Genomic DNA, 27939 nt, shown 5'->3' on the forward strand with positions numbered 1-27939 from the left:
AACTTCCAGCCAAAGGGGTGGTGTCTTGAGGCAGCCCCAACGCTCACGAGCCCATCCACGCTGCCGGCAGCGCTGCCTGGGTCTTGGCCAGGACCAGACAGCACAGCCTCAGGGAACGAATGTGAGTGAAACCTCATTTTCTGCTGGATCAACCTTAATTGTAAATCAATAGTTTTTTGTTGTTTTGCAGCCTGCTTTGGCACTGACCAGGGTGCAAGTTATGTACAAGTCCTGGTGCTGAGGCAGAACCTGCTGGGTGAGGAAGGCTGACTCGGTACAAGTACCCAAAATTGTGAGACTCTTTGGATGAGCAGTCGCTAACACTCCTGGCTGCACCACGAGTACGGAGACGACTACCTCGTGGTACCGTGGAGAGGCTGGTTGTAACCAAAGTATGTGAAATGACAGAAACTGGTACTCTGAGGTTTACCGGAAGGTGCAGACCCATCCATCCCCATGCCTGCCTGCCCACGGCAGCTCGTGCCCCGAATGGCTCCTGGTAGGTTTTCAGCAGCGCCTGGACTAGCAGCGTCTGTCTAGAGAAGGGAGAGGATGTAAATATTCGGGCTGACCCGGATGACGCCTGCTTGGTTGTTAATGTGTAAAAGCTGGGGCCGGACTCTGACAGCTGACTGCCATGTTTCATGTTACTGTATTACATGAGCAGCTGCAAAAGCTCAAATTTGAGGAGGGCTGAAAGCCATTTATATGCACGAACAGTGGTGTATTTTGGTTTCGGAAGAATGGAAACTCAACCCCTTAGGCCATAAGGGAACTATGGGGTGCTATATCCATGCTCTCAGCTTGGATAACGGCAGAGCCAGGATTTCTGGCTTTTCAGCAGTGCAGGCCTGCTACATATGACATAGTCTAGATGTGGTTCAAGTCTAGATGTGGTTCAAGTGATGTGGCAATGTGATGTGGTCAGGGCCCTGATACGCTGACTCTCAACATCCTGCCTTCAGACAAGACCATCCTGGTCCAAACTGTCTATTCATTGCAGCCTAAGCTGCGCTCTGCCTGCCAGCTGGGCTTGGCTGTGCTGATGACCAACAGATACACTGAAATCGCTCCAATTAACAGGCTCTGCAAAGCACTGCCTGTAGTTAGCACCCTGCAAATGCGCAGTGCCAGTCATGTCCAAAAGGACGCGTTTTCTTTACCCACATCTGCCAGGAACCATTTCACAGACTTATTTGAAGCAGAAATAGATCTTGCTGGCTAAAGCAAGACTGGACACATAAACTGATATGGAGCAATAGAATTTGCCTGTCCTCCCCCCAGTCCCGTTTTGCAGAGGTCGCATCCTGCTGCTGGCAACACGTCCATAACAGGAATAAGACCAATGGATCTCTACCACATACAGGAGAATGAACAGAGACAACTTCTTGAGACAAAGACAAATCTATATTTTCTGAGGCCTCAGTTTGCCACTAGATTGGCTGGTACAGTTGGTATCAATAATAAAATGAGATCTGACTGACTTTACGGAGATGCAGCAAAGCCCATCGCAGTGCAGGATTGGGACCTGCAATGCTATTTTCAGTGCTGTGTTCTTTTCGTATTCACGCCACTGGTGAACTGAACGGCGTGTAAGCAGGCAGGCCATGGAGGGGAGATTAAAAGTACTTTTTCTAAATACATAGCCCTAAAGAGTGGAGGCTGATAAGTACACTGAATATGCCATTCTGATAACACTTTTCAAGAGGTGAGTTTTCCTCTGGAAGCTGCCACCCTATTAATACCCCGTGTGCAGGTCTTGCCTTTCATCACTTGCATTTTGCATCGTCAAAGGGAGTTTGTGACAGGGATAAATTGATCATTGTCCCAGTTCTATTGATGACACTGCATCTTCCTAAGGTTAAATGACTTTACCAATGCCCTATTAATAAATAAGCCATTACCCCCGATGGCCTGCTTCCCTCTGGGCACCCTGCAATCTGTATTACCACCTTGGCTAAGAGCAGAGTCCTCACGTTCTCAAGCCCCAGGGACCCCTGCCCTCCCATGAGAGCGTGTGTAACGTAATTCAGCAGAACAGCTCAACAACATCCTTGCACTGTGCTGCCTTAGTGCTTTGCATTGATGGCTGCAGAAGACACTCATGGCTAAATCCCAAATACTCACTAGTTTGGTTGGTTGGGTTTTTTTAATGCCCGTGATTTTATTTGTTTCCTGGGCTGTGTATGCAGGAGTACGTGGGGTTTAAGATGCTTTTTGCAATCATTCTTTGCAAACAGTTTCTCCTGTAGACCAGGTGGGAATGACCGACCAGAGCCTGAGGATGCTCTGGAGAAATACAACCTGGTCCTCCCTGTCACCCAAACTAAAACCTCTCACAGCTTGCCTAAACTCTTCTACCACCTGAGTCCTGGCAGCTAGAGAATGATCTGTTTCCTCAACAACAAACCTATGAAATGAAGCATTTTGATAGGTGGTAGGATAACATTGTCCCATTCTGTAGGAATTTATGTTCTGAAGCGATACGAATTCAGTTACAAAGTAAGTAGAAAATCAGGAAGATACACAAACACAAACTGATGTGGTTTATATGACAACAGGGATGTTTTCTTTAGATAAGGCTGAAAGGCCTTGAGAGGAGAAAGAAAGAATGCACACACTCTAAAAAGAATGCAGCTCCAGAATGGCTTCCCCAAGATAGACAAGAATTATTAATAATTTCCTTCAGAGAGAAGATAAGGTTGGCACATCGGAGAATTAACCTGAGAATTGTCAGTTAGCAGTGAGCCGAAACCAAGTAGTAAACACACATCATGATTACATTACAGCTGCAACTGGGAGGGATAGTTAATTATTAATTGCTAATCATATGAACAAGTAAATTTACTCTGCCTTCGTTAACAATGCTCCGCATGTTTGAGAGATGAGGATCTACAGCCCCACAGCACCATTTACACTCAGCCTTGAGTGTTCCCCCCAGTCCAGCTTCGAGTTTGGATGTGCCGGGAGCCTCCAGAAACCCCCATTTTCGGGGTGAAGCCCTGGAGGTCTCTGGTCTCTCACAGAGAGGCACAAACTGGTGAAAACTCACTGAAGCCGCAGTCCCACCCTGGTAGCACGAGACAGAAATTGGCCGCTGGTTTTATTACTGATGGTGATTCCCATTTGAAAGCTCCCACAACGTGGCTGAGAAACTCCCGTTTCCTCCCATGACACGTGTGACTGACCCCGCGAGAAAGGCACATGGTGGGGAAAGCTGTGAGAGCAAAGCCATCCCGGCACGGCGGGTGCTGCGCCATCCCCAGCAGAGATAACACAGACACGGGGACAAACGCTCCCTTTTCTTCCCCAACTGCAGCGCTTTCCATCTTGTTTCTGTCTCCAATAGCCAACACGGTTATAAGGTCACTGCACACTCATCCTCTTAATGTGATTTTTGAACTGCTCTGAAGCAGCGCAGGGTTTGCTGTGCGCTCTTTTCACTGCAGGTATGAAGCCAGATGGCGCAGCCGCGGTGGGTCAGCCCTTCATCCCCCAGCCGAACCCGCACGGCAGCAGCGGCTGGGGAAGGTACCAGAGAGAACCGAGAGGGATGCGGGATGGAAATAACAGCACATAGCGGTACAGCCTGAGCCAAGAGCCAGCCCGTGGCAGGACTTAAAGCACATTTCCAAGATCACACAGGTTTTCTAAGCACAGTGAAAGGGAAAACAACACCACCACCAGGTACATGCCGACAAGCCCTACCATATTCCTCCCAAAGGCACGCTGGGACAAACAGAAGTGGAGAAATTCTGTACCTGTCCCGTTCTGGCATTCCTTGGTTTTGTGCACAACAAAGAGCTTTCAACTCTCCAAACTCAATGGGTACAATACTGTGTTTATCTTTACTTTAGCAAAGCTAGACAGAAAAACCTGTTTTGTGGAAACTTGTGATGCTTTGGAGAGCTGTCCTCTTTATGAGATAAGGTGCTTTGATGATGTTGAATTGTTAGGTGAGTTATGATGTTTTGTGCTAAAACTGCAAAGTCATAATCCACAATAAGACACTAAACAGCATATGTACCTTATACTCTTCCACGTTCACATTTTAAAGCTTGTATTTTCATCTAACTCAGAAGCCGAAATGACACACATTGAAACGATAAGATCAAAGGGAAACGTTTTTACCTTAGCAAAATGAAACACCTTTGATGTTACTGAAACTAAACAAGAAAGTCAAAATGATTTGATGTTTCCCAAGGAACGCAGTTGATCCTGACACCCTTCTGCGCCACGTTTCTGACTGGAGGAGGGGGCTTGGGGAGCCTCCTGCTCCCCTGCCAGGTGCCACCTCTGCACCGGCTCCATGGAAAACCATCACCCAGGAGGATGAGCCCCAGTGCTTTCCCATTTCACCTGAACCAGCTCCTTTGATGCTCTGCTCCATCTCCCCCTCTACAAAAGTCTCTTAGAAACTCATAGGGACCAAACAGTTGCACTGATGCAGGCGTTGCCTGAAGAACCTGCAGGCGTTAATGAGAAGTTTATGGAGCAATTTATGCAGTGAGTTATATGATTCAATGGAGAATTATACTTCATCTATATCATCTTATACTCTGGTGTAAGAAAGAACACTACCCTTTGTAAAATCCTGCAGGAGTTTTTATGATCCTTAAGAACTGCATATTCTGATTCATTTATTACCCAAGAAAGGTCCTAATAAAATTAGAAAACAAGATAACGTAGCCCAAAGTGGAAGATACTAGAAGACTTTCAGCACATGGCTTTTCCAGTACAGATGGTATAAAAAGAGGAATTACTTGTAAAAGTCAATTAGTATGTGATTTTATTCTAAAACACTTGATATTTCCAGGTCTGCCCTTTTGTATCCTATGGAAGAGAAATCTTAAACCCTGATTTTTGTGTTTTGACTTCAAAGAGTGTGTGTTTACCACCTATTCACAGGGCCGTGTCTGCACCAGCCGACCATTGAAATATCAAACAAGAGACATCATCTGGGACTCAATTAAGCTGTTTCTCTACCTTTGCAAGCCAAGACCGTCCCCCTCTTGCCCCGGGGCTCTTTCTCTACCTGGCTGCTAAAGAAACAGCCAAACCAAAAGTAATTTGCCAAATCCCTTCCAGCCAGTTCACCCACAGGAGAGGAGAATTCATTTCTTCATGTCCATACAGCATCCATAGCCATCCTCCCTGAGAGCCCGATGGGATTCCCTGCATGTCCATACTGTATGTCCATACAGCATCCATAGCCATCCTCCCTGAGAGCCTGATGGGATTCCCTGCATGTCCATACAGCACGTGGATATGTCCATACAGCATCCATAGCCATCCTCCCTGACACCTGATGGGATTCCCTGTGGGCCACACGTGCAGAACCAACGGCGCCGACTGGCGCAGCTTTGCGTGCTCGGTCCCCTCCTCAAAAGGAATCCATCAGAATCAGAATCACACGCCGCAGTACTGCATCTAGTTAGGCATCGACTAATGACTTATTTAGCAGATTTCATTTCTAATCCCAAGCCACTGAAGAAAGAAAGAGGACTGGCAAAATCCCAGTTTGACAGAAAGGAAGTTTTATCCTCGTACAGCACAGGAATTACACAGTAATAGGGACAGAGAGGAAAAAACCCCAAATTTCACAACTTGGATTTCAGGGCCTTTGGCAGTGCCTCATATTACTTGTCTATGGATCAAGTTATTTGGCAATAAATTGGTCCTTTCTAACTAAATCAAAAGCTTGCTGATGTTTGGAAAAAGTTCAAGGGGGAGGGAGTGGGACAACAATGACAAATATGATTTTCTAAATCTCTTTGTCCTGAGAACTGCTGGATCTGAGCTGAATCACCACACTTAATACATTTGTTCTCAGAGCTTTTCAGAACCATCTTTGAAAAACATGGAACACTGGAAACTTTGTGGGGAAAATCACATTCCCCATCTGAAGAGACTGTTTTGAACAAATTCGCCCAAAAATGTGGTGGTCTATTAGACAGCTTTCTAAAGCAACTGTTCATGCTGGAACCAGCTGAGGGCTGCGGTCCGAGCCACCAAGGCAGCTGAAAGCAAATTCATCGCCCAGGTTGAAATGAGGTCTGAAGTGGAGACAGATCGGGACCAACCGTACTGCAGTGAACAGAACAAGGCAGAGCAAAGGGGCTGTGGGGGTGAGGTCACTCAGGCCCTGAACCATCGTTAGGGAGCAAGCCATGCTGGTTTCATTATCTCATCTAAAGACACATGAACTATGGAGGTGTGGGTGTCGAAAATTAATACCTGAAAAAGCCAAGATTCAAATGAAAACACTTTACACAGATAAAGATTCTTGTCCTTTCTTTGAGAAAGCTAAAAAAATAAAAGGGAAATATCCAGAATAATTAGCCCAAATAACACCATTAACCCTAAGCAGAAAAGAAGACACTTCTTCTGCTTGGATCCCCGGAGTGGGATGGGAACATTTTATCCTGTGCAGCACAGTGCTTTTCCTTGTTCACTTGTTGCACGTGTATGCCCCTCTCCCAACGAGCAGCAGTCGCTGCCAGTCCTTCGCAGAGCACAGCCTAAGTGTTCATGTTATATTCATCACTGTTTCAGAGCCAAAATGCTGTAAATAATCTACCACTCAAACTTATTATTATTTAGAGTGCCAAAGCCAGCTGCTCTTGCTGTTCAGCACCCTTTTCAAAGGAAGCACATTGTTTCTTCCTGCTTTGGGTCGCCTCCTGTATATTGGTGGAAGCAGGCACAGCTCTCGTGGAGCTGGTGGAGCTCTAGAGATGTAAGCTTGGGGCACGTGACAAAGGATTTATTGCTGTCATGCTGTCTGTGTTTCCATAACTCCCCCAGCCCCTCTGCCAGGTTTGTGCTCCCGTTGTGCTGGGAGCTGTACAACACGTAATCCTTGCAGCACCCTTACTCAGAACAGGTGTTTTGTTTTCTATCTGGTTTATTCTGCCATGTGGGAGCTCCTGTGATGCCAGGGGCGTGAACACATTGCATGGTGCTACTCAGACCTTGAGGAATGAGTTGATCTTGGAAAAGATGAAGAAGAGCCAGGCTGTCTGAAATAGGATGCTTTTTATTATCTTGTTAGCTGTTGGCACGATCAACTCACGCTCAAGACAGAAGGTGAGACAATGAGATTTACCTCTTTAGAAGACTTGGGTTGCATCCAAAGGTCTTCAGTGCAATATACATTGTCTACAACAGCTAAGTATTTCGTGCACCTTGCAAAAGTGAGGTGGAAATACGATGCAGAGCACACATGACTTCTACAATGCAAACTCCTTTCCACAATTTGTTTTAATTTGTTAGGGTTTGCCTGCTCTTCATGCACGGCAACTGTTCACCAAACAGGGTCCTGGATAACAGGATTAGAAGCTGGAAGCCATGAGCTGAGCTGAGCTTCAGCCTTGCTGCATGAAAACAGCCTCTGAGCTCAGGAGACAACAGGCTGGAGCTGGAGAAAGAAACAAGTCTGGAGGAAAGCTGGGGAAGCCCGTGCCTCCACCCCGAGGAGTGCTAAGACAGAGCCTGGAGCCTCTTGGTTCAGATTAGCTGTGAAAACTATGACAGCACTGCATCAGCAGCTGAAAAACCTCACTCCCCGGTGACCTTTTGTCATTACTGCCTATTCATCACATCCTTCAGATGAGGACCCTTCCACGGTTTGCGACCGCGCTGGCCCTGCTGTGGCTGTGGAAATGCAGGCTCAGGATGTGCTGCCGGGATCGTCTCCAGCTCCAGACTTGCCCTTCGCATTCACAACAGCAGCGGGGAGGGAAACAGCCCCGAGAGGCGCCCCCGCCCACGCAGGCGCAGCCTGGGAGCCTGCTCTGCAGCGTCTTCATCGCGTTTATTATCTACACTAACTACATTGAAGATAAGCCTAAACCGTGCTGCGGTCCCCATGGAAACGGGTCCAAAGAGCTTTGGTTGATTATTAATCAAGGTATATGAACACACTTTCTCCTCCAAAGGTCCTGAGGAAATGACTCCTGTTGGGAGCCCCAGGAGCAGAGGACGTGCAGCAGGATGTGTACCCGGGAGGGTGCAGCCTGGGGCCGGCATGGGATTTTACACCCTTTTCCCACAAGGATGGAAAGGAGGAAACCTGAGTGTTCAGCAAGTCCCTACCCCACTTACCCCACAGCGTGCCACAAGGAGATCGCTTAGAGACATGAAGTCGCGCTTTGTCTCCTTGGTCTCGGCACTTGGAGGCCAGTGGCGGCATTTCCAGGGCTGGCATTTGGGATGACAAAGTGTTTGCAAGCAGGAGTGAATCATTTCCCTGAGGACACCCTCAGACTTGCTGCGATGTGTTCAGGAGAAGAAAATGTTCTGCCTTCGGCCTTGACAGTCTTTTGGTGTCTCTGAAGTCCCCCCATCGGACACGCAGACACACGAGGTGGCTGTACCCACAGCACAAAACACAAATCTCAGTGCCAAACTGTCTACATATCCAGAGTTCTGGGGCACATGTGGGACTACAAGAGGCATAGCGAGGCTTTAGAAAACTCAGATCCTTTTCGTTTGGAGTAGATGAAAGGCACCAATGAATTGCAGAGCACTGCTGGTAGGAAGTGGAGCCACCCCCATCCCCCCCCCAGATCCTAGACTGAATTTGCACTGGACACTGGTGGAAAATGAAAATTTATGTCCAAATTAAAACAGTTTTAAAAAATGTCATGTAAGCAGAATAATCTGAATTATCTATGTCTACCATTTCAATATACTTTTTGTAATTTAAAAATGTGTTCATTTTTAAATACTAAGTTTAGCATAAATTACTTGAAGTTTCATTATAAAAGCTGTTTTGAATTAAACGTCAGGAAATTCAATTTCAAAGCTTGTCTTAAACTCTTGTGTTAAACCTGGTTCAAAGAAGAGAGTCCTGAAACCTGACACTTTCTTGTGGGCAGTTTCAGCTCCAATAGTCATCTTCTAACAAACACATTTCACCAGAAAGTTCCCAAACAGCATTTCTACAGCATCAGGTTGTTCCCAGACCTCAAAATCAGAGACTTGGGGTTAACAACCCCGAAGTCTTGGTCATAAGGTCTTTTTTTCTTAAAGAAAAACGAGACTGGCATTTGATGGGGACTTGCAGCCCTACCAATACTCGTGACTAGCTACCATCCGTTTTGCTCCTGAGATGCCATGAACCATATATGCAAGCTGCCACAGAAACATACAGTTAGAGTAGATCTATACCATAGATGGTTACGAGCCCTGGGCGTCCTGGGACAGGGAAGCTCTCCTGCTCAGACCCAGGCCGTGGGCCCAGGAACACAGATACCGGTTTGCTGTTCCCCAAGCTCTGTGCTCTCTGCTGTGGCAGCAGAGGGGACATTGCATCGCTCTGTGGGATCTCATTGTTAGCTTGCAGTTCAGTTCTTTTGTGGCTCTTGGGACATCCAGAACGTTACAAGATGGCAAAGCCACCGATCACATTCCTCTCCAGGGAGTTTAACAAGCTTTAAACGTCTAAAGCAAACAATACAAGTAGAGCAGCAATTACGGACTGGAAGTTTCCTCTCTGTCTTGCATTAAACAAAGCCTTTTTCCCTCCCATTTGTTCTGGAAGATTCGGGGTCTCCAGGCTGCACCGGAGAGAGCTGCATCCCTCCACCCGCAGCCGCATCGCAGCCCCACGTGATGTAATCATGACGTCACTGGGCCCCACAAGCACTAAGAACAACAGGAGTGGGACTTAATCCCTAAAACTTTTCTCCGAAGTCTTCCTGGCTATAAGGTTTTCTCTGAGCCATCGCATCCTTTTTAAGCAATGACACTGGAAATAACACTACGAGATGACACTCAAAGGAAAAACATCATTAATCCCAAGGAGTTACACGTCCCTCATCTTGCACTCAGAAGCATCTGCTCGGAAGACACACACAGTTCCTCAATCTATCCTCCAGCTGAACTCGAACCCAAATTTCTTGACCTCTGGAAAGCGACTTTGTTTTGCAGAGTTTCTCAAGTCTGATTTAGAGGCATTTTTACAAAGAAAGGAAAAAGCCCATCGTCTTCTTCTGAGCCACAAAAGGCAACCTGAGCGGTTCTGTGTGTAAGTTAAGATCAGGGTCAGAACAGGTCTATCCGAGTTTTCTATTTCTAGTCAAAAGCTTCACAAAATAACTCTGTGCCAGCAGCTCCCATAACCTTCTTTGCATGGAAAGGGCAATGAACCCTCGGCCTGCTACAAAATGAAAATATCCAGGGTCCTGCTGACCTCATTCCATCCTTACAGAAGAAAAAAGGCTGGGGAGAGGAGATGGAAGCCACGGAGACACGGGGGTGCTGAGATGCCTTGTTTCAGCAGCACCATCCTCTTTCTACACGGGTCCTGACTCCAGCAGGCTCCAGCTTCTCACAGCAGCTTCGGCACAGTGAAATACAGGGGTTAATCCTCAGAGGCAGCAGCTGAAAGAGCCGGGTCAGAGAACCCGATCCTGCCTGATGTGTTTTAGTCTTTCTGAGGATTATGGAGTTTTCCACAGAAAGAAAAGGTTCCTTGTGATCTTCTGTCTCTGCCTGGAATTAAGGCACCCCGGTCCGTCCTCACCATCTTCTGCTCTGCCCTGTAGGGACCCACCGTCAAATGTGTATGACAAGAAACAACAAAATGTTTAGATATTTAATTCCTAGTTGGACTGATAGATATGGGTTGCTAGGCATTTGCAGAGCAGTTAGAAGCCTCAGAGCTTTTTGAAACTGGACTTAAGTGTTGTTTTTATCCTTAACGAACCAGAAAGCCCATGGCATCATCACGGGAGTAAAGTCACATGGGGGCTGGCCGGTTTCCACATCACTGCCTTATCCCCTGGGCATCAACGGCTTTGAAAATCCATGGGAAAACACACACATGAGACTACTTTGGGAAGAAATTGCTGGCCTTAAAGACAATAAAGTGGTGAATCATGATCTCAACGCTAAATTAATGACCTGAGGATCTCTTTTATTTTTCTTGTCGTGATGATGAATTTGTAGAACTAATAAAGATGGTGGACAAATGGTTAATGTTCCCTTGCAGATGGTCACAGTTTATTACTATTATTACTATGTTGTTATCCTAATGATTCAGAGACTGGCAGAGAGAACCTGCCTAGCAGCCCAAAATCGCTTGGAGGTGAACATCACTTTTATGTTCCTCCAGAATTGTCTCTTTTTCAGAGTCCTCTAACAGCAACTGCTGCCCAAGAGACTTCCCAAAACAATTACCCCGTCATTTGCCTGTGTCACAGGAAACAAACCCAGGGATTTCTGCAGGCAGCTCCTCTTGAGCGCGGGCACCGTCGCACAGGGCCCATGGAAAGCGTGCCGCTGTTCTTCAGTGCTACACGACTGGGAGAAACGGCCTATTCACACCTGTCGGGTTTTCACATGGGAAGAACTAAAGCGTTCCATAGCAGGAAAGTTTCCTGAACTTGACTTGCAGCTCAGCAGCCTTCCCGAGCACAGCTCGGCTGCCCTTCCCAAAATACAGCGTGTACCGAGCACTCTTGGCTCTGTCTGAGCAGCTTCACTGCTCTATTTTGCCTTTTTAAAACATGCACATTTAAGGTTGCTTTTCTTTAAATACCTTGGTCTGGTCTGGGAGGAACAAAAGGGAAACGTGAGGAACAGGCCAGTCCTCTGCTCATCCCTTTGCTGTGCATCATCTATGGATGTGTTCCAATCTCTGACCAAGTGGAAATCTTTCAAGTTAGGCAAAACCAGCACCAATAGCTGAGTTTTACAAAGGCAAACTGACATACAGGCCAATTAAATTCTTGTGTTGAATTACATAAGAGGTTTGTTGAATCAAGCCTTGATCTCAAGACTCTTAGATCAATACCCTGGCTGACAACATCTCCTTCTTTGACCTCTCTGCTGCTTGCACAGTATCTCCATCAGTATTGCTTACCCAACTTGGACAGAGGCGAAAAACTAATTAAACCAAGCAAAATACATCAGGAAGCCTCTATATATTCACACAGGTAATCTAACAACCGGGGCAGACAGGAGTAATTTCCATTACTGCCAACAGCCAGAAGAGCACAAGGGAACCAAGAGCTGCAGACAGCCAAGAGCAGCGGGGGCTGAGGGGGACACAAGCACCCTCCAACTTTCCATCTGCCAGCGTTGGATGGGACAGACCACCATGCACCGACCAACAGACATGAAGCACATCAAAGTAAAGGCTCTTTGACGCCGCAGCCTTAATTTCCCCCGCTCCATTACCCTCCCATTAAACCCAAATGGTGTCTGATCCATCTCTCTGCTAGCAATGGGCAGCCTGCGTCCCCAAACAGCTGGGCCGCCTGTCTTACGTGAGCGAGCAGATGGACTATTGGTTTGTACTGCTGGACCTGTTCAATGACAGCGGATGTATTTGCTATATTGTCTCCAGGACCCCATTTGTTACGTTAAGAACAAGTAATAAATAACGTTCAAAACAACAAGTAAAACAAAGCTGATTTTTAGTGCTCCAGAGATTTTAACTTGGTGGGACTGTCTACAACTGCCCATAAAATATTACATTAAAATCAGATGATATTATAAGAGTGTATGTTACAAGATAAGAGCATGAGATAAAAAGCCAGCTGTAATTTCAGCAATATTGTCCATAACAATAAAGTACACACCAGTACTCCTCAGACTCCGGATGAGCATGATGTGTATTTCATGGCCACGCTTTTATTGACCATAATTTACACCCCAAAGCGTTATTGCCTGTGTATGAAAAGAGCAATTTTGTTTTCCAGCAGCAAACAGCTATCCAGAAGGCATCCGGGTCCTCCAGAGACAGGAGCAGGCAACAAAATGTTTAAGGCAGAATAAAGAATTGACTGCTGGACCAACACGGACTGTAACCCCTTTTGCCAGTGACCTTTGCTGAACAACGCAAATGGGAGATTCCAGCCTGACGACGAGACATAACAATCTGGCAATCTGCTGATTGAACGTATAGCACCTGAGGGGAGAGAAAACTCACTTTCCATACAAAAAGGAACGTGTTCTCTGCAAAACAGCAGCTCTGCGCTGCTGCCGGGTAGGACAGCAGAGCTGCGGACAGCGGCACCCCGTCCTCACCCCGCTGGGAAGGAGCACTGCTCGTCCTGCACCGGGGACACCCTCCCATCTCATGTGCACAATGGTGACAGGACAGCCGTTAGGGGGTCCCCACCATCTAAATTCTAACACTGACCAGCAGCACTGACAGATAACAGAATTTTCCAGAACCAAAACAAACCATTTCTCCCCCCCAGAACCTCCAGTGAAAATGCATTTGTCTGACATCAGTTGTCCAACCCTGGTAAGTCATCTGAGCTTTCACTAATAAAGAGGTGAAAGCCTTTCATTTCAAACACTCCTGTTTCACAAAAACGTACCTAATTTATGTGCATTTAATTACTGCAGTTGCAGAACTAAACAGCCTTGGCCTGTGCATTCCCGGTAATTGCACATGAACATTAGCATAGTCTGTGCATTAAAGAAGATCTCAATATTTAGTGGTAAAAATAGTATCAGCTCTGTGGATGGTATAAATGAATGGCTATAAAGCTCTCACGGTTTACTGCTGGTAAGGTTTGGTCTGTAATTTTTAACCAATCCAGATCTTTTCAGTTGACAAAAGTGAGCGAATATGTATCACGTTGCCTTGTGAGGCCGAAAATAGATTTTGCAAATATGCTTCTGGGTGCGGAGGAGGTTCATACAAGGGAAGCAAAGACAAGGAGAGAAAAGATGGACACATTTTGGTTTCCGGGGCTGGATTTGAGTCTCTCTCATCTGCTTATGCTCATTAACCAGTCCAGAAAGGAAACTCTGATCCTGTTCACAGAGTGCACGGCTTGTACTCAGAGCAGAGAAGGGAGCCTGGGAGCGACAGCGCTCCAGCTTCGCACAGCGCCCCGCGTGCCACACCAGCGGGTAAGAGAACAAGCACTTTCCCTCACATCCTTATTTCTAATGAGGCCTGTGGGATTTTCCAAGTTGCACTGACTGTTGGTTGTTGCTTTTTGTTTCGTGTTTGTTGTTGTTGCTTGTTTGTTTGGGTTTTTTTGTGGGTTTGTTGTTGTTGTTTTAATTCAGAGGCTAATAGGGAGAAACAGGAAAAAACCTGACAGCAATCCATTTTGTTTGCCCTTGCGTTCTGTCCAGGTGATAAAGGTGGAGATGAGCGCTGCTTAGGTTTGCCACACACTCAAAAACCAGGCTTAGTCAGACTTCTTGCAGTCTGGGTAAGCACTACCCTTTACCTTAGGTCTGGCTCAGGCCGCTGGGTCCTGGCCAGCAGAGGCTGTGACGTGCGGACACGGGGAGGGCAGGAGGCTCCACGTCCTGGGGCGTCTGATCCCCAACCAGCGCCGAGCAGAGGCTGCCACTGCAGGACCACGGTCCTCGGCTGGAGGAGCGAGGGAGGCTGAGGATGGAGACCCCACGTGAAGGCCACAGGCAAGACACAATTCGGTGTCCAGTGGTTCGCCCCAGTGCTCAGAAAATCTGGTACTTGAGGCATGCATCCAATCCATCCATCCATCTCAAACCTGCTGCTCTCAAAACACGAGATTCAAGGTAGTCCTAACGTTCACCTAACTCAAACGAAAGTTTGAGTTTTGATTTGTTTTCATCTGGAAGACAGTTTTAGGTTGCAAATCTCTACTGCCACTTTATATTTTTGTCATACTCAATCTTTTCATTTCTTCTAAAGAAAAAGAGATACTTCCTTGACTCGCTCATTCATTGCAGGAAGAACAATATTTGAGATCTCCGAAAAATGCTCAAGACTATCTTATATGAAGAGCTGTAACAGCTGGAGTAGAACGATTACTTGTCCAAAACTAGAATTCGTTACAACTGTATGATTTTTACGTCTGGCAAAATATAGCAAAATCATCACATAATAAATTACTTACAACTGACCTATTTTTATGTAGTGTATGCAGAAAAAAACCTCTGCAGATGAGCTGGAGGAGGGGCTGGGAGGATGGCCACTAGGGCTAGGGGAAGCCGAGCGTGCAGAAGAAGAGACGGAAGGAGGACGGTCAGCCTGTCTCAGGGCTGGAGCCAGCCTTCGCTCCCAGAACAAAGAGGGTGGGCACCTGAGGATCTGATTTAACAACCACGAGCCATTTGGTATCGTCCGAACACGTGGTGAGGTCGGTGGGTGAGAGGACGGTGTGTGGTGCAGAGAGCCGCACACACACCAGCATCCGGGTGAATCACAGCCGGAGGGACACACTAACATTAAACAGTCACACCATGAGACTGGCACAAATACAGTTGTTTGAGGCTTCTTACCTGTCTCCTGCTTTTTTAACATTCAGATCTTGTATCATTAGGCTTCTTTTTGCATCCACGAAGACCTGAGACTGTCCTTTTTTCTTTTAAATGAAGCCGAGAGCACTACATACTCCAGTTTTGGAGCAGGAGGTTGTAAAGAGACCATGAGCCAAAGATCAGACAACTTGCACCGGAGTCCTTAGTCCAGTTGTACACAGCCACTACCGTGTAACGTGTTTGTTTTGCTATAGTTAGATTATTCCTTAGCTGCAAAGTACCCACCTACTTGTGCTGAAATTATGCAGAGAGAGGCGAGCTGAAATAGGTTCTGGAGTTATCTGCCAGGGACATCCATGCGTGTTTCTAAGTTTTATGATCTTAAACAACTACATACTGTTCTGTCCCTAAAGGACATCTATGCAGTGATTCACAGTATATGTTCTCAAAGCAAGCAGTAATCTTCTGCCTTTCTCCTGTTACTCAAAATGATATAGAATCTAACTTCCGTCAAATATCTTAAAATTGCCCTGTTATGCATCAGCATCCAGTGCTGCCTGTTAGCTTGGCTTTCCTCAAAATCCAAGTGGCAGTCTTAATCCCATTAAAGTCAAAGTCTGGTATTATATCCTTTGTACTCTACCAGTGTAACTGAAGCAGATAAAATAGGAGAGGAAACATTTCTGCCGAGAAACACACCCTGATGGGAAATACCCATTTGCAAATACTGAAATTCTCCAAGAAGTTACAATTTTATCAAAGCATTGCCCATTGAAAACAAACCCAACATCTCTCTGTTGTATGGTTGCACCTGGTTATCTCCCACGCCCCCAATTTTATTTGCTTTTTTTTCATTATACAAGCTTTCTGGAAAACCCTTTTCCCACTAAAGCAATGGAGTTTTGCATTTGTTTTTCTGAGTACAACGCAAATGCATAAAGGGGGAAGGAGGGAGAGCAGAGAAATGCGTTTCCATTCCCACAGAGCCCCGTGCTCCCCTGCACTAGGGCTGCCGCACCGCGTCGGGCCCTGTCACAGCAAGGGATGAACTCACACAACAAGCGGCAGCAACACAACGTGAGCTGTTGTGTCTGCCATAAGATGACACAGGTTGTCACCAGAGCGCTATATCAAGCAGCTGGGGAAAGAAAATAACAAGAGACACTTTACAGATGTCTGTACTGAGGTTTAGAGGCACGGCCGTCTGTGCATCACAGGGGCAAAACCTCTTCATCAGGTCTTGTGTAGAGCGTGTATCCTTCTATTAATGGCAATAACGCACCGGAATTAGACGTGTTTTTCTCTGGAGCTTCTTTCTGCTCCTGTGTATTTATAGCCTCTTTCAATCCAGATAACGTGGCTGACAAAGCTGGCTTGATTTGATTAGCATGTAAATAAAGCCTCATTGCTGCTCCTGGCTTGTCTGTCACCGGTATGTTTTGGTGGGAATTCTGTCTGCCGTTCCAGGCTACATCTGGTTCTGGTTTGCTGAGTCCCTGAGTGCACGTGTCGGGAAGGGCTCAGGTCTCGGGAGCTGCTGGATGGATCCTCCTCGGGCCACGGCACCACGAGGCACGAGTGGAGCCACCTGAGCAGAGGCCTGCGACCATTTCCATCGGGTGCTCAGCATTTCCCCATCTTGGTCTTCACTGGTGTGGTGGGGAATGAGAAGGGGACTGCACAGCAAAGTTAGTGCTCCAGGACATGGCCAAGTTTGGGAACCTCCTAGAAGGACGCTAAAGCCCTCGGTTTGTTTTAGCCGGGTGTCTGTGGACACCTGGGCACCACAGAGGCAGAAGACATGGACAGACATATCTAAGCAATGACTGGCTGAGGAAGCTACTTACTGACACCAAGGAATCCCTCAGCCTCTCATCACAGCCCCAGCTCAGCCAGTCCTGTCTCCCTGGCGTCCCAGCAACAGGCTGGTGAACGGCTCCAGCCGCTGGTGCACAGCTCGTGCTGGGGACATGCGGGGACTTGTGGCCATGCCGTCCCTCGCAGTGCCAGCCCTGGTTTTGAGTAGAAGTCCCCATCAAAAAGCAAAAGGCTTTTTGAGCATGTGGCACTTGCTCCTGACATGGCTGCAGGAGCAGGATCCCATCAAAGCCATTCTGCACCTTCCTCCTCACCAGAGAGCAGCAAATACCGGTGTATTCATATCTCGTTTTTCAATTAAAAGCGTTCTGAAGAGCTTACAGGAGAAAGAAAGAATCCAAGCACGCTTTGCTGCATGCTGGCCATGTAACTGCATGCATCGCTGGAAACAGAGCAAAAGGAGCCACAGATGGAGAGGTTCCAGATTGAACAGTTCAAGTCATGTTTAAATATGCGCTCTCCAGAGTTAAACAAACAAACCCCTTTTCCAAATAAATTCTGCCCCCCCCGTCACTTACGGAGATGGGATTGGTTGTTTTGAGTCACTCTGGCAAGGAAGGATAAATCTGTAAAGTTTTGTTCTAAAGGTAATAGCTGCAGCATTGAGCCTGACAGTGAAAGATGGTTTGCAATAACACGTTAACAGAAGACATAATCCCAATAAATGAAAGTGGCAGAAATCCACAGCACAAAGTAACAGACTGCAAGCTAAAATTGATCAGATAAATTGCTACCATCAAAATAGGATATCAAAAATAAACACAGAAATTGCCTTGCAAAAGAGTTGCTAAGTGAAAGATGGGGTTTGTATATGTTGGCATGTATACATACAGTCAACAGGCATACAAACGCCTGTGTGCAGACACGTCCACATGTGCATGAGCACGGGTTTACATATGTGTTTTTATGGATTAGAGACCTTTTGCTTTCTTCAGAGTAACCGTATCGCTGAGGATCTGCCAGGGCTGCTCGCACACCTCCGGCAGCAAAGAGGCTCCGAGGGAGCCCAAGGGCCAGCCCTCGGCCCAAGGGAAGGCGCCACGTCATGTCCCCAGGCGTAGGGACAGCACCTCCCAGAGAGGACAGTGCAGATGTGATGGGAATTGCTCTACTTCCCTCTACCCACAGCAGACCAGATCCTTGCCTTGCCACGAGGCTGCTCATCTGATGTCCCCTTTGCTTCTGGAGGTCAAAGTGTCCCTGTTCCGCATCTCAAAAGCAGAGCGAAGGCAGATGGCCGGTATGAGGCTGGACAGCCGCTCAGATCTCGCGCTCGGAAGGCTGAGCCCCAGCAGAGCGGCCACATCCTGCTCATCTCCCCAGCCACCTTCACATGGGAACGGGATTATTGATATCGGAGTTTGATCTTGCAGCAGCGCTGAAGCACTGCAAGTACATTCGGTCATTCACGTCAGCCAAGAATAATTACAGCTGTGCTCTGTTATCTAAGACAAGCCTCTGTCTCAGGCCCAGATGCCACACTGATGGGCTCCCCAGAATTAGATATGTAATCAGCCGTGAGAGCAACAAAGCCAGTTGGGAAAAATAGAACTTCTGGTGCAAATTGAAAGTAGGAAACAACAATTTTGGAGTTTACCATGGAACAGAAACACAGAGGTTTTGTCAGAGCAACGCCAAATTAGTTTGTGTCACTGTGCTGAAGCAGTCAGGGGGATAAGCACCCTACACCTTCACACCGCTCACCTCTGAAAATACAGCAAAAGGGGTTCATCCTTACATGAAGGAGAAAGAGAAGTGAAAAAAAACGTGTTTAACCAATGTCTTACTAAAACAAATCCACCAGGCCATTCTGTCAGATGGAAAACTATCCTAGAAACATTTTTGATCTGCATTTAAAATTGACTCCTCTACCATCCCTGAAGAAGCACAGGGGAGGGCCCAAGTGGAATAAGGGCATTTCTGCAGATAAATCACGGGCAGTGGGCAATGACCACGCTGATGGCCGGGGAGCAGGGACGGAGGAACCAGCCCCTCACCCTGCTGCGGGTCTCCTGGGCCCACGCTTGCTTTTTAACACCTTCGGATGACTTTATTATTATTATTATTTATTATTATTATTGTCACCTTGGCAAACATGGCACCTCAGAAACATTCGCTTTCGCCCACACCCTGGAGCTGTGGAAATTCATGGGATTTTTATCTTTGAACAGAAGCAGAGCAGAGCCAGCAAGCGTCCCCGGCAGGACTGCTCGGCCCGGTGCAGGATCGGTGCTGCGCTCTGCACCTTCCTGGGGTTTAACGGTCCTGCAGTGGAGGTTTCAGCACGGACACCCTGCAGCATGAGCCCTTACAGTCGCTGGATGTTGATAAATTTTATTATGAGATAAACGCCAATATGGTCGATGAATGTCTGTGCTCGTGGCAGCAGGGTCAGGCTGCAGGCTGACAGCCTGCACGCTTGGATTATATTATCTAAGGAAGCACCAGCCAAAGGCTGCCTAATGTCATTTTCCCTCATTAGGAGGTTATTAGTAATTCCGCTGGTAGGTCTGTACCTTGCGCTGCATCCTGACGCTCAGCAGCATTTCAGGGGGTGGCATTTCTGCTCCCATTTACAGGAAAAGGGAAAGTTCACAATCAGAAACGTAACCTGTGGTTTGGGCAGGGAAACATTCTTCCATGCATTTTTCATGTGTTCCTTGAACCGAAGCTTCATGGGCATTTGATGACGTGATTTTATCAACAGGTATGTCCCTAATTCGGGGATGGACGTGCAGAGGTGATGGACTGAACCACATCTGGCAATAAACACCCTTTGTGCAGCACGCTGGCACACAGCTCGGTGTGATTAGACACAACCCCCCAAACCACAAGCGACAGAACCTCTGCCCGCTCCCAGGGCTGTGTGTGCGTCTGTGTCCCTGTGCAGCGCAGCCTGTGCTCCCCAGCATGGTGTGACTAGTCCTGCCCCCCGATCAGCACCAGCACAGCACCAGCACAGCACCGTGGGCACCAAACAGCCCCAGCAAAGCAACAGGGACACAGCTGGGGACCCGTGGAGCCACGTGGGCCAGAATTGTCAACTGCAGGAAACCCTGATTATTATAGGCTTAGATAATAAAATCCTTCTGCCTTGGAGGGGGAAAAAAAAGCCCTGAACCTTGACATTTCCTACAGAATGAAATGCAAGAAAAAGTTGACTCACTGAAATGCTGCTCTTTAACAGGATTGATACGCATTATATGAATACGAACTGTAATAAGGAAATTATAGTTAAATATAATATCTGTATTCAACATAACAGAATTAAACAAGACAAGACCATCAGTTCCTTTAGGCTGTTCCAGTGGGGAATTTCGACAAAATGCCCACAAAGCATCTTAATTTGAACATAACTGAAATATTGTGGTTCTGCTAGCAGATTCTTGAGCAAAAACAGAGTTTTTAGCTACATTACGTGGCTTCAACAGTAAAACCAACTTTCCTGGGGCAGAGCCTCACCCTAACAAAACCCGGACAAGGCTTGAGCACCTCTGGGCTGTTCCCAGCTGGTGGGAGCACCGCCCCTGCTCCTGTTTGCTGCCCTGCAGCCTCCTGCTTGCTTGAAAACACGTAGCTAACCACCATTTTTAAGCAAGCATAATCAAATTTCTCTCTAGAATCTTTTCTGCTCTCTTCTCAAGGGACCGTCGTTGCTAATGGCTTCAGTGTTTTGAACCCCCCATCCGAAAGCCAACCCTTCCTCCCCTCAGCAGACATCTGACAGAGCTGCTGCAGCCAAACGCGCGGGACACAAAGCAGGACAGCGATCCTCCGGCAGGCATGCCTGGCTCTCCTATAACATATCAGCTATTTTTATCCATTACAGAAAGCTAAAAAAAGCCTTTTTGTTTTTTAAGAAGTTCTTCAGGGCATAAAAGACTCTGCACTGAATCCTTCAGTAGTTTCTGAGCTGCTTAAACACCCCCCAGCCCCTTCCCCTCACCTCCCACCATCAGCGGGTACCCGATGGGGGAAGGGCTGGTGGGTGTCTGTCTGTCTGTCCCCAGTCGGGGCTGCTCCTCCGCACTATCAGTGTGCCCCAGTGCCGCTTGCCATTTTTGGCAGTCAAGCCCAGAAATATGCAGGAGACATAAATAATTCCTTTTTCGAATTTGGTCCAGAGGACAGAGCGCTGGCTGCTGGCTGCGGCGCCGTGCTCGCGGGCACGGACACAACAGGCAGCCCGGGCTGGGGGCACACACAGCACCCCCTGCCCTCACCCCCAGGCGCAGGGTTTCCCTAAGCTGTCAGCTATTCACCCTTCCTAGTGCAAAGCAAAGGAGACGAGACCAGCGATCTGGTGGCAGCCCTGAGACAGGGCATGTTTCTAATAGTTGTTATTGCAAGGAGCTCCTCACAGAGCCCCAGGTGACGACTAGGAGTGCGGGTCCAGAGCAGAGCAGCATCCCTGGGGCAGGACAGGGGCCGCTGCCCGGCTCACCCGTCTCCTGCACTCTGCCCAGGCTGCCGCATCTCACCGCGGCTGCTCAAACGGGTTTTGTGCTGGGGAGGTGCCCTTAGAGAGTGAGCTCCTCTTGCCCCATTCAGCATGTGTTATGTACCTGGACGCTGCCATCCATTTGGTCTTTGGCGTCTCCACTGCTGCTGCCTGCCAAGAGGGCTGAAGGTCACAGGCAGAGACCCACTTACTAGGGAAACAGCCATCTCTCATGTTTGTTACTACAGGGACGAGTCTCAGAGTGGCATTCGAAAGTGCTGTCAGGCTCTGAGCTTATGCAACATGTATTGTCCCCTTCCAGAGTTTCTGACAGCCTCCCCAGAATAGCCTCAAAACCTTTAAGTTTGGCCCTCCTGGGCCCCTTACACCTCCCAGCGCCCATCAGAAAATGCCAACAGATGGTGAAGACCCCACGTCCCAGGGCTGTCAGTCCAGAGCATCCTGACCACACAGTAGCAGCACAAGATGGTACCGAGGTGTTGGCACTGCATTTCATCACTTGTAACAGCGTTGGGTGACAGCTTGTTGCGATACGTGCGGCTCTGCCTTCCTTCAGCGCCTCTCAGTGGGGCTGACTTTGCTCTGACCAGGACCTACAGGACCAACAGTGGGAGCCCCAAACCAATTCATGCTCTGAAAAATTCCCGATGCGTGGCCAGTATCAAAATCCACAATGACATCTCTGCTCTTGCCAGCTAGACTGACTCGATATGAGAGCAGCTGCTTGCAGAGACAGAATGCAACAGCATCTGACATAGCACTGATTCTTAACCCAGGACCTGTCACATCCAGGCTGAACAGGGGAATCAGAAGAACAGGAAGAAAAGCAAGCAGGAGACGCTTTCAGGTGGACATGCCTGTTCTCATCATTGGCAGACACAGCACCACTTGGTGACAGGAGCAGTCATCATCAGATAAGGAAAAGGACAAGCGCTGGTCCTTGCTCAGTCAAGGGCCACACTTCAATTGGTTCAGGTCCTCCCTCTCTGCTCACTCCTCTCGGCTCTTGCAAACAATCATCTCCCCAGGTCTGACAGCCCCCTGCACTTTCTCCCCACCCCATTGCAAATCCACTGGGAACAGCTGCACATCCAGACTGTGCCCAGCCACCCACCCCAAATATGTCTCCTATGGTAGAGGAGAAGGGTGGAAAAAAACTCCCCAATTAGACAGATCCTGTGGCAAGTCAGAGTAGTTTCATTGCCCACATGTACGTCTCTATGCCTGTAAAGCGAAACCATGCATGGGGCAATCCATTAACAGGGAAGAAAACTGCAGGCTGGGCAAAACTGCTGATGCACGAGCAGGGTTCAGGAAGGTATTTACAACAGGGAAGGCACTCTGTCCCCCAGCCGGCAGGATGGGGAGGCCCGGTAACCTTGGCAGAGGCGGTTTTGGCAGGAACCCACCTCCCCACTGCGGGGTTCCTCAGTCCTGGGGGCTGTGCCCACTGTTAGGGGCCCTACAGGAGCCTGCAGTGGCATCAGGCCTGGTCTTGCATCAGAAAGGTCTTAATCTGAACATGTGGAAAGGGGCTTTAAACTGGTCTGCAGCTATAGCTCATATTGAGAAATAACCTGGCCCTCTGAAACTCCCCGGGATTTCATTAGCTGACAAAACCTTGTCCAGCAGACTCCTTAGCCCTGAGAGACCTGCTTTGTGCCAGAATTCACTTCAGCTCCCCAACTGCAAGACAAAACAAAATAAAAAAAGCTGAAATATTCTCCTGGTGCCCTGAAAACAAAACACTCCAGAGTTTTGGCATCACAGGCTGATCCTTAGTGGGCGGAGATTTGCATTGACTCCAGCTGAGCTTTGCTCTTTGACATCAGCGCAAGAACTCGCCTGCGTCTGCAAATACCATGCTTATGCAATGCTACTAAATACATTCCCTTGCTGCTACTCGCACCAGCTTGTAAATACAAGCCAGCCCAGCCACCGGCGCTGCGCACCACGGGGCCCGCACCAGCAGGACAGCAGCACTCGCCCTGCCTGCTTCCCCTGAACCGAGGTCCCGTCACTCTGCAAAGAGGGAGAAATCTGAAGTTTACTCACTGTGGGTGGAAAAATATTTGCTGCAGGGCCCGGTTCAATGAATAACGAGGGGATAAAAAGGCTCCAGCAACCCCAGTAAATCTGTTTCATGCTCGGTGCTTCCTTTTCTCACCGCAATCTCTGCTCGCGCTGGGTGCCAGGGGCACTGCTTCGCCTTCCAGCAAAGCGCACAGGATGTGTGCTGCCTGGGCAATAAACAGCGGGTAATTCAGTGACACTGGAGGGAAGGGATGCACACAGCTCCCTTCCAGCTCCCCGCAAACCAGGGTCCCCCAGCCATGGGGTCCAGCCCATCCTCTGTGCAAGCGGAGCGCTGGCCCTGCATCGCTGGTGTCACACCTGTGTCCCCAGCCAGCAGCTCCGAAAGATGAACTGGCAGACAGCCATGGGTAAAATAGGGTCCAGGGGCTGCCCTGCAGGCTCCAAATGAGCGGGGTGTCTGGATTTTCCTCTCGTGCTTTTAAAGTCTCCCCAGTCGCAGCTCCAGCAGTGGGAATCAGCTGCCATGGAAACCTTGCAAATGCCCTTTTCTAGCAGCGGCTGCCTAACGCACAGCTGAGGAGCATTCCCTCCCAAAGACACACGGCTCTGAAATTACCCCTGCTGTCCCTTGCTGGAGCCTCTGGGCACCTGCAACGTTGAGATAAATGGTTTGGAAAACTGTTGTGAAGGAAATTTACTGCAAATGAGGTTGGGCACAAAAGGATCATAAGCCAGAAATCTGAAGAAATCCAGATATATGCCACTATATTTCAGTCTTGTCCTCGGCTAATGAGTTTCTTTCAATGACATTTGCTGCCACAAAGGTATTCCCTGGCGCTATCAGACCTGCAAGGAAGAAAGAAATACTCCCATCTCTTGCAGGTAGACCGTGATTCAAATCACCTCCCGCCCACATCTCTCTCTCATTAGGGCATCACGAGCACTGTCAATAAGCCATAGGTTGTTCAGCTAAACGAGGCTGACGGGCACACAGAGGCATGAGATTGCACCGAGAACGCTGAGCTGCACCGGCAGTGGGAGGCAGGAGCCCGCAAAGCCTGAAGCTGCTTTGGTGCTGCTGGCAGCGTGGGCTTGAAAGAGTTTGGTGAGCATCCTGAAACACGAATGCAACAGAAACCCCACATGCTTACCCAGACTTGCTAAAAATTTAGGTCTTAATGATGCAGCTTGAAATCTTCTGGCTCATAGATGTTATTTAAGAAAAATTAACAGGTATTTGACCCACCTGAGGTCCTAAGCAAAACCACCATCAAGTGCATATCTTTTGGTAATGGCTACAAAAACACTGTGTGAGTCGTTCACCGCATGGCTTAGCTTTAGGTTTCTTCTGCTCAGTATTTGGGTCATTTGACTTGCCCACTTCTTGATGAGAGGAGGGAGCATTTCACAAGCCAGCTAGAAATTATTTTGACCAAACACCACACAAGTGTTGCCAAAGCATTTTGCAGGCAAAGCTGAGAGGGCTGGGAGAGGAGGGACAGATTTCATTTGCTTGAGGAGAGATGATCAACCTAGATTTTATTATTGAACTGGGGCCACACACTCAGTCTTCTCCATTTACCTTCACCTCATCACGCCAGGAGCGCTCAAGCCTGGTGTTCAAACACCAGCGCACCCCTGACCATCAAAAGAAAGAGTCCTGCAGCACCAGTGCAGCGACTCTGGGCACACCCTTGTCCATTGCTTGGTTCACTTGTTGTTCTTGGCTAATCTGTCTTTAATCACTTCAAATCACCCAGCATTCAAGGGAGATGCCATTTATGGGCTTCAATTGCCAAACTCCTACCAGTTTTTGTTGCTGCAAACCTCCTGTGCTGTCAATCAGAGATTGTTACAAGACAACAACATGAAATTTCACTATACAGAAAGACCTTCTCGTATAAGATTGGCATCTAATCTCCAGAAAAAGATAAATAGCTAATAACTCTATCAAAATACGTTCTAATATATTTGATGTACAGAAGAACCAAGGCTGAGTGCCCAGGTCTGCCCCAGCAGAACCAGGTGGCCACAGCTGGCGGCTGGAGACAGCCTCGGTGTTCGCCTCCCAGCCAGCCGCGTGCTCCGCGATCATAACTAACCAAATAGGTCACCTCAGGATGTTTTTTCTCTCAAGGACCACTCGAATGGAGACAGCTCGACCTCTCCTCAAGGTGTCTGTGGATTGGCAGTGACGAAAATTGCAACAAATCCCTGGCCTGGAGTCAGACCTCTTCTGGGCTCAGTTTCAGCCAGGGATTCATTTCTGTTCGCCTATTTTCTTTCTCTTTTGCAGGTGCTTTTTCAGCTCCTTCACTTCTTACTGTGTCTCCCCTTGGTCAGCAAGCTCCACAATGGCCAGAGGACGTCCCAGCTCCCCGGGGAGGGCGGCACAGTCACACCTGTGCTCCCCGCCCCAGCGCACCCTTCATCTCCGCCAGCAAGACATCTCTCAGCCCCTCTGGGAAACTTCCACATGCTCCTTTAATTCCATTTTTTGAAGCCTATGGCGCTTTATTAGAATTTGCTCTAATCTCATTTTAATTCCTTTTGCAAACTCAATTCCTTTTGCAAACTCTTTAGCTGCTTTAGATCAACTAATTCCTTTTGCAAGACCTCCACCTCTGTTTTAAGCCTTAATTTAAAGTCTTTTGTCTTAAGATCCTGGGTTCTGTGCGTGGCTGGGTTATTTGCTCCATCAGATTCAGCACTGATACCAGCTCACACTTGTTCTTTTGGAACTGGCTCCTGCTGCTAGCCAGACTTACCCCTGTCTAATCAGGATCAAAGTTTGGGGCCCCATTAGATGACCCAATTAACAGGAAAAAGTGACAAAGGACTTAGGCATTTTGCTGGTGAAACCCTACTTATTTATGCAGCATGAACAGCCCTGGTTCCCTGAAAAGAAACAGCACTGAGGTTTCCATCTTTATAGCTCCAGGCACGCATCAGCTAAGATTTAATCCCCCTAACTTTTCCGGGATAACCCCCCTAGGATCCTCCTCTTGATTTCTTCCCCTTCCTCACTCTGTTTCTCCAGTTTTTATTCTCTTTTTGCCCAAATTGACAAAAACTCATCAAACGGCTGCATGGAGGGCTGTTCCCAGGCCGCACCAGGCACAGCGAGCAGACGTGCGCCGGACAAAAGGGGCATATTTTCGAGGCAGAAGAGGAACGGGTCAGCTCCTGCTGACCCCACAGCTCCCACGAGCACAGCCTGGGCTGAGTCACTTCTTCCCTTCGAATTGCATTCTCCCGCTTTGCAAACGAGGGCATGACAAAGCCTTCCAGAAAATTTTGCTTCGTTTCAGATGGAAATCGCAGACTTTGTAAAGAAATGACCCATTTTCACAGCCAGCCAGCTGCACCGGAGCAGGGACGGTCCGGCCGGGCAGCACGCGTTGCTTTGCATGCACACGGATTGTTCCTCGCTCTGAGGATCTTGGTGTCTCTAAAATCAGTATTTCCAATAATATTCCATGTTGGCTCTGCTCCCCTCACGCTGGAAGCGGCTGCAGGGGATTCAGCAGGGGATTCAGGAGAACGTCAGGGGGAGAAGGGGGCTTGTTTTCCTGCTTGTCAGCCTTTGGAAGTGAAACCAGCAGTAATGAGAATTGCCTTGGCAGACAGAAAGATAAATTTTCACTGTTGGTAAGACCTTAAAAGACCATTGTTTATTTAAACTAACTCGAGGTCACAGAGATGTCCAGCTTGAGCAAACTCATTTTTTTCCCCCTCAAAACTGCACATCTGAAGTTGCTCAAAAGGTGAAGCAGGATGGTGTGCACATGTGGCTGCAGCTGACATGGGCGGGCAAGGGAAGATGCTGCAGCCTGAAGGAAAGCAGCAGCGCTCTGCGACAGAGCACAGATCCGGGCAGCGTGGGAAGGTCAGCCCTCCCTCCCAGACCTCGCACACAGCCAGAGGACTTCACCGTCACTTCTTCCAGCTTCGGAGAAGCCCAGCCCAGCACCCCTGCACACCCCGTGACACAAACCCGAGTCTCAGCTACAACCGCCTGCTTTGGTGCATGAATGGGGATTTGGAAACCTTGCAGAGGGCATGGATGCGGTTTGCATCCCCGCCCTGTCCTATCCAGTGCTGCCTAGAGGCATTAAAAACTCGTACATGCCGCGTCCTAGCCTGGAAACCACAACTGCTTCATTTTCCAGCTCTGGCAGCCCTGACCTCTCCCAGCCCCTGGTGCACTCCCGAGGCTCATACTTCTCTTGAGATCACACTGGGCTTGTGTTTTCCATCCTCACGTGATTAATAAATTATGCTCTGCAGACATTTAAGAAGCACATGTTTATTTTTCCATCAATAGAAAG

At 48.2% G+C, this 27939-nt stretch overlaps 1 protein-coding gene and 1 long non-coding RNA gene across 4 annotated transcripts in view; one reads left to right on the forward strand and one right to left on the reverse strand.

Moving 5' to 3' along the window:
* KCNB1 (potassium voltage-gated channel subfamily B member 1) overlaps positions 1-27939 on the reverse strand; it is a 110650-nt gene that overhangs the window by 54461 nt on the left and 28250 nt on the right. The gene's annotated exons all lie outside the window — the stretch shown is intronic.
* On the forward strand, positions 13488-27901 carry LOC135575548 (uncharacterized). Its single transcript, XR_010466518.1, has 2 exons — positions 13488-13881; positions 25905-27901. It is a non-coding gene; the product is annotated as an uncharacterized LOC135575548 (long non-coding RNA).

This window comes from Columba livia, chromosome 16 (genome assembly GCF_036013475.1).
Source record: "Columba livia isolate bColLiv1 breed racing homer chromosome 16, bColLiv1.pat.W.v2, whole genome shotgun sequence".
NCBI lineage: Eukaryota > Metazoa > Chordata > Aves > Columbiformes > Columbidae > Columba > Columba livia.